We start from the raw sequence: 13114 nt of genomic DNA on the forward strand, positions 1-13114 counted from the left end.
CTTGAGACAGCAGGTGTGGAATCAAGGCAAAGGCCATGGAGGCTCCAACCAGACTTCTCAGTAATGGGTACCAGTGCTGTCGAGGCCAATCTGGAGCTATTAGAATCATCTTTGGCTTGTCCTGTCTGACCTTTAGGAGTACCTTTGGGAGGAGAGGCAGAGGTGGAAAGGCATACACATGAAGATTGCTCCAATTGAAAGAAAGAGCATCCACTTTCCAAGCTGTGGGATGAAACCTTTTGTGCAAAACTTTGGCAGCTGGTAGTTTAGTGGAGAAGCGAACAGATCTATGTCTGGAGTTCCCCATGACACTGTCAATTTCTGAAATACATGAGGATCCAATTTCCACTCGTGGGGATCCATAATTGCCTGCTCAACACATCTGCTAAGGAGTTCTGTGCTCCCGCAGAAACCTTGCCTGAAGATTGAGCTGTAAACTGAGAGCAGTCTCCCACAAAATCATTGCTTGTCTGCATAGAGGATAAGAATGTGTTCCCCTTGCTTGTTGATGTACCACATGACAGTTGTGTTGTCTGTTAGAATCAACACCTGCCCTGGAAGAAGTAAATCCTTGAAAGCTATTAATGCAAATTGGACTGCTAACATCTCCTTCAAGTTGATATGTAGATGTTGTAGTCTGGCAGGCCACGTGTCTTGTATCCACTTTCCATTTAGATGCGCTCCCCAAGCTTTGTCTGAGGCATCTGTCGTTAGAATCTGACTCGCCTCTGGCCGGGTCACAGAGAGTCCCTTGTTTAGGTGACATTCCTGAGCCCACCACAAAAATTCCTTTTGAATGCAAGGTACTATCTGAATGACAGTGTCCATATCCTGGCAGTGCTGTGTCCATACATTTTTGAGATACCATTGTAGCTTCCTCATATGCAGTTTGGCATTGGGAAGCACCAGAATACAAGATGCCATGAACCCCAAGGCTTGAAGGACTGTCCTTGCAGTCAGCCTGGACTGATGAGACAATTGATGGAAGTAAAGGGAAAGATTCTTTTGTTTGTCCGGGGTCAAAAAGGCCATCTGGGATGCTGTATTCAGTCTCACACCCAGAAAGCACATGTCTTGAGAGGGTACTAGACTGGACTTTATTTCGTTCATAGAATACCCCAGGCATCTTAGCACTGCTATCACATATTGCAAATGATGAAGAAGCACGTCCCTTCCTTTGGCCAGAATCAGGCAATCGTCCAAATAAGGATAGATCTGTATTCCTTTTAGCCTGAAGAAAGCTATCACTGGAGCCAGAACCTTTGTGAACACTCTGGGCAGTAGATAAGCCAAAGGGCAATGCAGAGAACTGATAATGAGAAGTCCCAGCTCGAAAACGCAGATACTTCCTGCAACTTAGCCTGATAGGAACATGAAGGTAAGCTTCCTTGAGATCCAGAGTCACCATCCAGTGATCTTTGCCCAGCAGAGGTAAAAGCTGTTGTAACGTCAACATTTTGAACTTGGGAATGTCCAGATAAGTGTTGAGGATAGATAAATCCAAAATTGGTCTCCACGTGTTCCCCTTCTTTGGTACTAGGAACAGGCGAGAATAAAATCCTAGGCCTACTTCTGGCAGAGGGACCGGCTGTATGGCCCCTATTTGCAGCAGCAGAGAAATTTGTTTGTGAGCCTCTATTCTTTGCTGAGGAGGAACGTCTGGCATGCCTTTGAAAGGAGGCAAGGTATGGAAATAAAACCTGTAACCTTGGTGTATAATATCCAATACCCATCTGTCCTGGGTAATTAAACTCCAATTTTCTTTGAAGAGTGCCAACCTTCCTCCCAAAGGTGCTGCCAGACAAGAAGGCTCTGGCAGCTGAAAAGGTAGGTCATTGGGCCTGTTTACGAAAGGACTGGCCCCTGCCCTCACCAAGACTGTGCAGGTGAACTCCCTGTTCTAGGTCTGAATGAGCCCTGAGCTCTACCCCTACCACGTCTAGATCTTCCCCTAGACTGTGAATCATAAGAAGGGTACGTCCACCCCTTAGCAGGCCAATTCCTACTAAACTTCGGAGGTTGAACTTGCAAAAAATCTTTAACAGTCTGCACAGACTTAGCCTTGTCTTCCATTTTCTTTAAAACTGCCTCCACAGGTGAACCAAACAATACATCAGACTGTAAAGGAGCATCTAAAATCCTTGTCTTAACATGGTCAGATAAGTTCTGATCCCTCAGCCAGGCGTGCCTGCAAAGAACTGACCCAGTGGCAGCCACCCTAGACGAGGCCTGTACAGCATCAAATCCACATTGTAAAGAATGCTTACCCACATGTTCAGAAACATGTACCAAATCTTGTAATTCTTTACACTCAATGCCTTCCGCCAGAGCATCTACCTTAGACTTCAATTGAGAAAGAAGATAGTTTTGATATTTCAACATGTGAAACTGGCAATTCAAAGCCCTCATAGCTAAGGTGGAAGAAGTATAGACTTTCTTTCCCCATCTATCCAAAGCTCTGGCCTCTTTATCTGGAGGAACCGGATTCTTTACCACAGAGGCCTTGACACCCTTAGGTCCCTGACTAACTGTTTCTGGGTCCGCCCTAGGACTCTTATACAGATATTTATGAGCTTCAGGCACCCTGTAATACCTGTCCGGTTTAACAGGAGCAGGAGGCAAAGAATCAGGATTAAGTGAAGCCTCTGCAAACACATCTTCCACAACATCCAGAACAGGTGGAATAGCCAAAGGCCTATGCTGGGGTAAAAGCAAAAATTCCCTAAGCCTTTTCCTGGAATCTGAGAAGTCCTGACCTTCCCACTTAAAATGTTCCCTCATAGAATGAAGAATCTCTGAAAGAAAAATCCTCTGGAGGAGAAGCAGAAGGAGTAGAATCATCCACATCAGAATCAGAATAAGGAGAATACTCCTGCAAGTCTTCAGCCGAAGACTCTGAAACATCCGAAACCTGCTCAAAACCCCCCAACTCTGGTTCCACCCTAGGCCTCTTATCAGGAGGGGGCAAAGAACCTCTAATCAAAGTAATTAAATCTTCTGCCATTTTGAGCATGTGCTTCTTGGGCATAGATCCTGAAGAACTAGGAGTGACACCAACAGAAGCTAAACCTGGCCTGCCTCTGGGAGAAGCCTTGGAAACAGAAGGAGAGGGCCTAACCACCCTAGGAAGGGAAGGAAGTACAGTAACCTGAGAAGCCCCTTCAGCCTGACCTGCCTCCTGAGAGGCCACATCCTGCAATATCAAAGTCTCCCCCTGGGACTCCAGAGAAGCCTCGGTGGAACCACCGGTTCCACTGACCTCTAAAGAACCGGCGTCCGTACGGACGACTCTTCTTGCCTGGGTTTAGCTGCTTTGTCTTTGCGCTTCTTCGAAGCGGGCGTCGGAGCATCCGACGGCATATTGTAATTGCACCGCTTCCCAAAGACCAACCTGGCACAATCTAACCTTCGCTTAATAGTGCGCTTGTTAAACCTAGCACAAAAGCGACACCCAACAACGTCGTGCTCAGGCCCCAAACAAGGAATACACAAAGTATGATAATCTCTATGCGGTATCTGCTTCCCACAAGAAATACAGTTATTCACTTTTTCTGACATCCGGTAAACCACTGAGGCAAGAAAAACTAAAATATTCCCCAACGGGTACTTAGCCAACTTTGAGTCGGTCTGAAACAAGAATTAGAAAAATTTCAGAACGCCGAACGGCACTTGCAACGCTGCTTCTGCATCGGACCATGCGGCAAAAAAGACTGAGGATATGACGTCGGTCATGCGCATTTGTACCCTGACGTCCTGATGTCAGTCTTAAGCGCCTTGACCGACGTCAGCCTAATACTTTGATATTCGGGCCGACCGAGGACAGCGGACTACCCAAGTGTAAGGACTGCAGCAATGTGAGATGAAGAACATCACAATTATGTACACCACTGACTTAGTGTAAATATTTAAAACTAAAGAACTTTTTTTTTTTTTTTTTTTTCTTACACAAGATTGCCAGAAAGAGAAAGGGAAAAAAGGAGGGTCAAGACCCTCTAACTTAAACGGGTACTTGACCCACACACAACCACTAAAGAAATAGTAACCACAGGGGAAGGCCCCTCTAACTTAAACGGAACCTTCTCTGACAGGAAAAAAACACGAAATTTTTACCAAACCTAATGAAAAACACTCGTACACAAAGAATAGCCGTTAAAACAGCTTTTGGGTTTAAAAGAAGTAAATACTGACAGGAAAAAAGCCTAATATATAGTACTTAGCCCAGCCAATGTTGAGACCACGTCCAAGCTCTGTAAGCGGCAAACGAGATCTGGGGGATTAGTGGTGGTGCATCCTGGGATAAAGAAAGCTCAGCCAATTAGAGGCCTTGCTCTATAGCATAAGCGTGCCGAGTCGGAGCCGAGGGATCGGCTCCGAACCCATCAGTCAGAATGTAGGCGAGATAGGATCACATAACATCACCTTCTTTATGTAGGATAGCTGGTTTGGAGCCCAAGTGTAACAAGACCACAGAAACTACCTATAACTAACAGAAACAATTTAATATAGTGCAAGTGACTAGTTAAAGCAGCAACAGACAATATATTTTTTTGAAACTGCAAAAGAACAGTGACAATATATTTGTGAAGTGCGAAAAGATACTTATAGCCTTTTGTGTGCTTCCCAGCTGAGAGAGATAAGGTAAACACCTACTGCTACTAGATGAATAATCCCAGTCCTCCTAATGTAAAAACACAATAAAGGAGTGTCTGAAGTGAAATGCTACCACAAACAAACTTAAAAAATATGGATATAGCCATGTACTTTAAACAGCTTATAAAAGTGTGATTATTCAATAAAAGTCTTTCCTTTGTATAAATGAGCCAGGAGTCACTCAATTGTACAGAATTTATAAAGGCACTAAAAACAAGATAAACTGATTAATAAGTCCCCCAGCCAATAAAATTACATGCAGAAATCTCAAGTGTTTCCCCAACCTAAACAGACCAGGCTACCTCCCAGTGCACTAGATTAGACATGTCCAACCTGCGGCCCTCAGAGCTCTTCCATGAGGCCCTCGACCTCTAACTGCAACATCGATGTATGCATGCCCTAAAACACATTTTTTGTTTTGTGTTTTTCACTCCCGTGACCTGTAACTCTAACGTCGGTGTGCGGATGTGCCAAAGCACCCTTCCAGTTTTGTTTTTGCGCCAAAAAAGGGTCAGTGTGTTTACGCCATTATTTTGCACCAAAGATTCAGTGTGTGTTCTCGCTGAAGAGGGACTCGCGTATGGATTTGCTGCCATTGCCTTTGAAAGGGACAGCACTTACCTGAGTTAGTAGGAAAGTACGGAGTGAGTGAGTGAGTGAGTGAGTGAGTGCATGCATGAAAGCAGAATGTTTGTGTGCGTGAAAGTAGAAGAAGAGTGTGTGTGTGTATGTATGCATGACAGAGAGAGAGAGAGAGACACATGCACAAAGAGGCTAACGATGATCAGTCTACCTACTGAACAGAAACAAGTTAGCTCACAAATATATCATACATTAAAAGTACACTTTCACTAAACTGCGGCTTTCCTGACAGGGAGAGTGTTGTATTGAATATGAAATCATACCTCTCAACTGTATGGATTTTCGAAGAATGTCTGGATTTTTGCCTCATCTTCCAAGTTGTGTCTTTTGCTTAGGAAATAAAAGTAGTCATCCAAGGTAATGCAGTTCCAGGGAGTAAGAATGAGAAAGCAGCCTAGGGTTAGTGGGTCAGCAGTGGATTGACTGTGTGAGACTGTAGCATATAAAGTTGCATTGTTTTTTTCTGACAAACAAAACAGCACCCAGTACTGTTTTGTCATTGGTAGGTTCTAAGCAGTGGCAGATTGGACAACAGTAAGCACAGCTTTGGTGGATCATCAATACTGGCAAATCAGGTGGGCACAATGTCATTTTTTAAATGTTGGGGGTTTTAGTGTGTATGTGTGTGCTTATGTGTTGGGAGTGCTGCAACAGTAGATGATTATTAAAGACAAGAGACTTACGGACTGTGGAGAATGTTTCTTTGTTTCAAAACCTGATACTTGGGTACTAGGCATGCCAAAAGTAGATTTTGTAAGACTTAGCTTCTTGCCATTTAAGTGGATGGATATTTACATTTAATGGACAATGCTAGCAGTATTAGTGTGGGCCTGTGGGGTTCTGAAGGATGCCAAGTCTACCACTGCCAATGTCTTGTAAAGTGACCTGGAAATGGATATTGGGATGTTACTGAAGAAATACAGTAAGTGGGCTTAGAAATATAGTTTAATTAAACAAAGTGCACTTGCAATTTACAGGCCATAATTTAATTTATTTCAGGTAGTCCAGATCCTGGTAGATTGTATATCATTAGACTTAATTAGAGATGGCTGTCACTCTGGGGAAATGAGCAGGCCCTAGTTTCAGTGAAAGCTCTGTGGTTGTTTGCAGGTAGGAAGTTGCAGGATGTTGATGCAATGTATTTTATTTATTATTTTTAATACATTTGTCATTTCAAAGCATGGTTTTCTTTGCTGCAAAAGAAGGCAGGACTGAATGAGCCATATAATGCTTAACTGACAATGATGGGATAGAAAGATTATAAGTAATGTATAATGTTTGCAGCTACAGTTGTTTCAATGGTGTCTGTGATGCATAACTATTTTTGGGCCTGTGTCCCACTTTTATTTTTCGCTTTGTCCAGATTTCTTGCTCTAAGGTTGAGAGGTCTGGTTCCATACTAAATCAGAAGGTTGTATTTACCTTGGAAGACTTTTCAGCATAATTATGAGAAACAGAGCCTTTTTAATATCTCTGCTTATTTCCAATATAAACTGCAATGTAACCTTGCAAATAACTTTCTTATTAAGCTACTTTAATTCTTTTGGAATTGACAGTTATGCTTCACTAGTTCAGACGTAAGCATAGAGTCCTAGTGTGACTTTGATTTGAACTAAGCAGAAACCTCATGGACCCACATGAGTGGAAACTGGAACCAAGGATTTTCAGCATGTTGACAAGCGAATGGGGGAACCCAGATATAGATCTGTTTGCCTCCCCCCAGAACACAGAGACCTGTGGTTTACTTATCACAATAACGTTTCTGTGTTTCTGGGTGTATAATCAATTTAACAGTTTTAAAGATGTTTTCCAAAAATAAATAAATACATAATAAATAAAAAAATAATCCTCTCTGCACTTTGAGCTATTGACAAAGTCTGGGAATTTGTTTTTTCAAAAGCGAAGGTCAGCATTACAGCTTAGTAAACTGTCAGTCTGTGAATAACTTTTGCACAAATTAAAATGTCTGAATGTCAAATGGCTTTAGATTGGAGGGAAGTTACGTGTTTACTCCAGTATGTAGTATGATCTTAGAGAGTTTACGGTTTTCTTATCGATTTACTTTTTGCTGAGCAGTTGTTTGTTGATTTATTGATGGTGGGAAATTGCATGGATGAATCCATCTCTATTATAATTTTTTTTCAGATATTTTGACTTCCAGACAATTAGATTCAGTGAATGTGTGTCATGTGATTACTGAGGTTGCCTATTTTACAAGTAGGGGCTTTTTGTGTGTGTGTGTGTGTGTGTGTGTGTGTGTGTGTGTGTGTGTGTGTGTGTGTGTGTGTGTGAGAGAGAGAGAGATTTAATATGTATACTGAATATATTTTTTGCAAATGAAATTCTTAGTTAAATAGGCCCTTCTTCTTGGGCAAGCAGACTTGAGTAACCAATATTAGATCTTACCCATCCAGCTAGGAAAGGTTAGTATGTAGATTTTCCATCTGGTTTGATGAAGGCTATGCTACTTACTCAAGGAGTACCTTTATGGCTATCCATCCAGCCATCCAGTTGTCGTGTTGTTGAACTACATTGTCTGATAATGAGAGGAGCTTTTTAAAGAAGTTGAAGTTTTTTGTGTCAAGAACCTGTCCATACAAAGTGGCTTGTTTATGTTGTAGTGAAGGCTGTGGTCTTTGTAGTGAGCATTTTAATTATAACCATTACTTCTGGGTAAATAGGAAGTCTCTTAAGGCAGGATCTTTCTTTGCCTGGAAAACAAGCCAGTGATAACATTTATAGGGGCCAGTGAGAGACAGAGGAAAGCAATACGTTTTTTAGTCTGTTTGGATAACTAAGTGAACTTAGTCCTTTGATCTTTTTTGTCAAACATGGTTGTAGTCTTTCTTTTGGAAGGGTGTTTTGCTGAGGCATATGCAAAAAGAGGCATTGCACTCAATAATGGCTCTTGTAAAGGAAGAATACAAGGATGTTATGACCACCTTGTCCCTGGATGAGGTATCCTTACTAATGAAGTGGGTCATGTAAAAAGCTTTCTGTACAACGGAGACAACATGGTAGTCAAAAGTCAGGTTTCTATCAACCTGGGTGCCCAAGCACCTCACAACTGATTGTGTGCTTACAACATTGTTATTAATGTGATAATTTGTGGGGACATCACACTCCTCAAAGTGGATGATGATGCATTTTTTGGCATTTAGCTTAAGGCCATGTTTCTGGCACCAGTTACTTGTTTGGGTGAGACCGTCTTGTAGCTTATTCAGAATTGTTTTATTAAGTCAGTAATGTGCATTCTTTACTTTATTGCAAATTTGTTGGCTTATTTTTGTGGATTATAGTATTGTAGGACTGCTAATGTTGACATTTTACGTAGTTGGACTGGTGGAGTGGTTTTCCAAGTGAGAACTGCTAGTGCTGTAGTGAATATCTATTTATTTATAAAAAATATAGATTAACTAAGATGCTAGAGTTAACTGTAAGATTAAAGAATTAGAATGAGAATTATAATTTTAAGGCAAATATTAGGCATTTATTATATTTATTCATTGTTCAAATGCACCTACAGTACAGCCAGGAGGTCGACTTTGTTCTCGCGTGGCAGCGAAAGAGTTAACTATATGATATATTTTATATGCGGCCCCAAGACCATTTCTGTTCACTCAATGCGGCCCCAGCAAGCCAAAAGGTTGGACACCCCTGGATTGATGTAAAATAAGTGCTTGCTAGACTATAGAAATATATCACTTTATCCAACAGCTAGCTAGATGATGAAGTCAGAGCAAGTAAATCGGTAGAACAGACAATGAGAGGCAAAATGAGCTTTTTTCAATATATGCACAAGGAAAGACAAATGATTGATCATGTCAACAGCAGTGTAGAAAGGGGAGGAGTTTATTAAATTCAATTTACATTAGGGTTGGGTAGCTTAAAATCACCATACCTGGTTTGAATGTATATCTGTTGTATAGTCCTCACAAATGTTATTAGGAGGTGCCGACGTTCTGTTGTATAGTCCTCACAAATGTTATTAGGAGGTGCCGACGTTCGTTTTCAACTCTGCCTATTTCCTTTTTTCCTGAAGTGCTAGACCCTTGGGTAATTTCTTGAACTCTTATGTTTTCTCTTTAGTCAACTTCCAGGTCTTCAGCCTAGTCTCTGTTGACCTTAAGAGCCTACTCTGACCACTGCTTGCAGATGATTGTGGCAAGCGGTGGTTTGTGCTGCTGTCCAACTGTTTCATTGGGGATAATTTTGCAATCAATGATTTTACTCCAGTGCGTTTTCCTCACTAGAAGAAAGTCTAACTGAGTTGCATGTTGGGCACTCTTGCATGTGATTTTGTGACTGTCTGTATTGCTTTACCATGTGTTGACCACAATCAAGCCATTTGCTAGACATAAGTCTATAATGGTCTGTCCTTCTTTATTCCTGTTACCCCACCTATGTGGACCCAGACAGTCCTCAGATCCTGCACTGTCTGTCTTGATATGTGCATTCAGATTGCCCATTATCAACACCAATTCATGTTGTCCTGCTTTATCTGGTCAGTCCTGCAACTGCTGACTGAATGCACTCTTTTCCTCACTATCACAATCCTGCTGAGGGACATAGGCTGAGATCATGATTGCTGCCCTATGCTTACACTGGCGTCTCATTGTCATGAGTTTGTCACCAACTCCGATGACATCCCTCACTGTTGCCTGAAGCCTCTCCCTCATCACAGTTCCCACACCATTTCTAGCCTGTCCTCCTCCTAAGTAGTAGATTCTTGATCATCATCACACACACACACACACACACACACACACACACACACACACACACACACACACACACACACACATCACCTGCCTTTACACATACTTCAGTGGGTGACAAGGGCACATGCCACAAGGCCTGCAATGGATTCATCTATTCTGGGTAATGTTTTTGTAACTGGTGACTATTATGAGGTACACTGACATTACTCTCATGTAACTAAACAAGAAAAAGGAGACAGCTGTCTTTCCTCAACCAGGATCCAAAGGTTCTTAGATCCTTCTGTTCTGACAAACACAACTAAGTAGTACTGGATGATTGACCTATCAGTGAACATCAGATAACTGAATGCAGTCTCCCTGGTCAAAACTCCTTAAACATATAGGTGAAATTTCTTTATATCAATCAGGTCTATTGGGAGATCACAGTTATAAGAGTAATTTTTTCAGCCTTGAATGGTGTTCTCTTTTCCCTGGCGGTGGCCTACATAGTGGTGAATGACCTTAGGCACTACACCCAAGGGGAGATTCAAAAGGATTTAATTGACCTTACTAAGTACATATCTGAGGCAAGAAAGACACTGGTTTTGAATGGTATCTTACCATCACTTAGAATGATGGCAAAATTAAAAGACTTGATAACTGACATCAGTATTTGGCTTAGTAACTAGTGTCATACTAGGGGATTTAGTATGCTCCTGCTTAGGAAGAGATGGCTGACAGACCCTCCTACTTTGCAAAGGGTGTTCTCCACCTCTTCTACCAGGGCACATGTATACTTGCTAAAGCATTTGCTGCCCCATAGTGCCTTTTATTAGGCATGGTCTTCCTACTTGACATTCCCACCTGGTATATTCTAACCCAGGACATATTCGGGTGGCTCCACTCAGTGCCAGATGTCTTAACAAAAAGCTGCCTGAGCCTGAGGTCATCTAACAATTCAAACACATATGCATATAGTAAGACAGACTTACACTATAACGTACACTGAAAACACCCCATCTATTCCACAGACGACGCAGTGGTGCAACAGTAGCATTGTTGCCTCACAGCAAGAGGTTCACCGGTTCAATTCTCGGCTGTAGTGCCTTCTGTGCAGAGTCTGCATGTTCTCCCTACGTTCGTTTGAGTTTCCTCTGGCTGCTCTGGTTTCCTCCCACATTAGAAAGACATGCGTCTGGAGTGTTCCTCCCCGGGCCTCTGCTGAAAATTGGCTTTGTTCCAAGTCGGACTTTCCCAATTAACAAATGTTAAATAAAATAAATAAATATTCCTGGATCTAGCATCTATCATGCATTCTAACTACCAGGCAACTGTGACTGAGTGTCATTCTTTGTCAGAGACCCCCAGCACCACCATCTACTACAAGAATTTGATAACTAACTCGCCAACACCAAACTGGGTGAGCAAACACAATGAGGAACATACTCGAAAAACCTACAGGAAACATCATTGACAAAGCATTTTTGTAAGGGGGCAAGCCCCCCTGCCTCCCCCCATGCTGAGGAGTTTGTCTGTCACACCTTCTTATTCATAAATATTTTCTTCATGGCTACACGTCTCTTAGGAAAACAGAACACCATCCAAGGCTGGAAAAATCACTCTTATAACTGTGATCTCCCAATAGAGCTAATTAATATAAACAAATTTCATCTGTATGTTTAAGGAGTTCTGACCAGGGAGACTGCATTCAGTTATCTATTATTCACTCATAGGTCCATCATCCACTACTATTTAGTTTTCAAAAAGTGCTCTCATCAGAAAAAGGTCAAGATTAAATTAAGAAAAGAAAACTACTTTATCATCACAATTCCCATATGCAGCTGTGAACACAGCTTAATCTCAAAACGAAACGCATAACATGGTATTCTTTAATAATACTGAAACCTGAAAGAGGAGATTCTGAATTTAAGATATTAATAAACAGTGACGTGATTGCTTATCTGCTAGGCATAGTAAATGTACTTGTAGGGAAAAATATGCAGACTTTACAATAAACTGAGGCATATGCCAACATTATTATAGCTACGGCAATTATACCTGATGTCACAAGTACAACCGAATACTCAATTCCATGGGACCATACAATGCACCTGGTGGTTTCATATACAGAATCAAGAAAAACCTAGCTAAAGTCATGTTTAACAGAATGTTAGCATATGGACTTATCTCTGCTCTGTGGTAATAAGCTGCAATGGTACATAAGGTACACAAGTGCATATGTTCATAAAGTGTGATCACATCAGGCCCATTCATTTAGATCCATGAGCTTGATCAGTGTTCTGTGTAAAAAAAAACAAAGTGGGTACAGATAAAATTGAACTCTTCCAAAATGATCTAGTGACCCAATTTCTGTTAGATGTAGAACAATATGGGCTTGTAAAAAGAAAGTTTGCCTCTGGAAGCTTGCAATGTCCTTTCACAGCAGCACTTTATGAAGGACTGGAAATGCATACTCCTGATCTTTACCTTGATAAAGCATTCAACACTATCATTCCTAACTGATCTTAAAAGCCTTAATCAATATCAATCAAGTTAAACCAAATGCCAGAATGAGTCATATCCTTGCTCTATGGTAACAGGCTGTAGTGCTACCTGTTCACAAAGAGACAGGATCATATCAGAACCAAGCAATTTTAGACCCATCAGCCAGACCAGTATTGAATGTAAAATCGTTGTCCAAGCTAGAGAGTAATGGAACTTACCCAAAATGACAAAAGGGACCCCTACACCTGTTAGATATGGAACAGTACGGGTTTGCTAAAACAAGTCTTCCCTTTTGAATCTTGCTGCATTCTTTCAAGAGGTAAAAGGATAATTTGGTTAAGGACCAACAATAGATGCTCCATATACCCCCCCCCCACCTCATCCGTTCCAGCTCTCCTAGTGTCCTCATCCATCTATGGGTCTACCTTATCCTCCTTCCTTCCCTGGAATTCTCCAAGTGACCTGGGGCCAACATGGATCTTATGGGCATCTTCTGAGATGGTGCCAGCAACTGCTTGTGCTGTTGGGGGGGGGGTTATATTGTGACCTGCCCTTGTTACCCTCATCTTCAATGAACACCCTCCCCTCTGGATGGGCATGCACATACTTTCCTGGCA

Source organism: Protopterus annectens, chromosome 17.part0 (assembly GCF_019279795.1).
Source record: "Protopterus annectens isolate FY-2018-M chromosome 17.part0, PAN1.0, whole genome shotgun sequence".
NCBI lineage: Eukaryota > Metazoa > Chordata > Ceratodontiformes > Protopteridae > Protopterus > Protopterus annectens.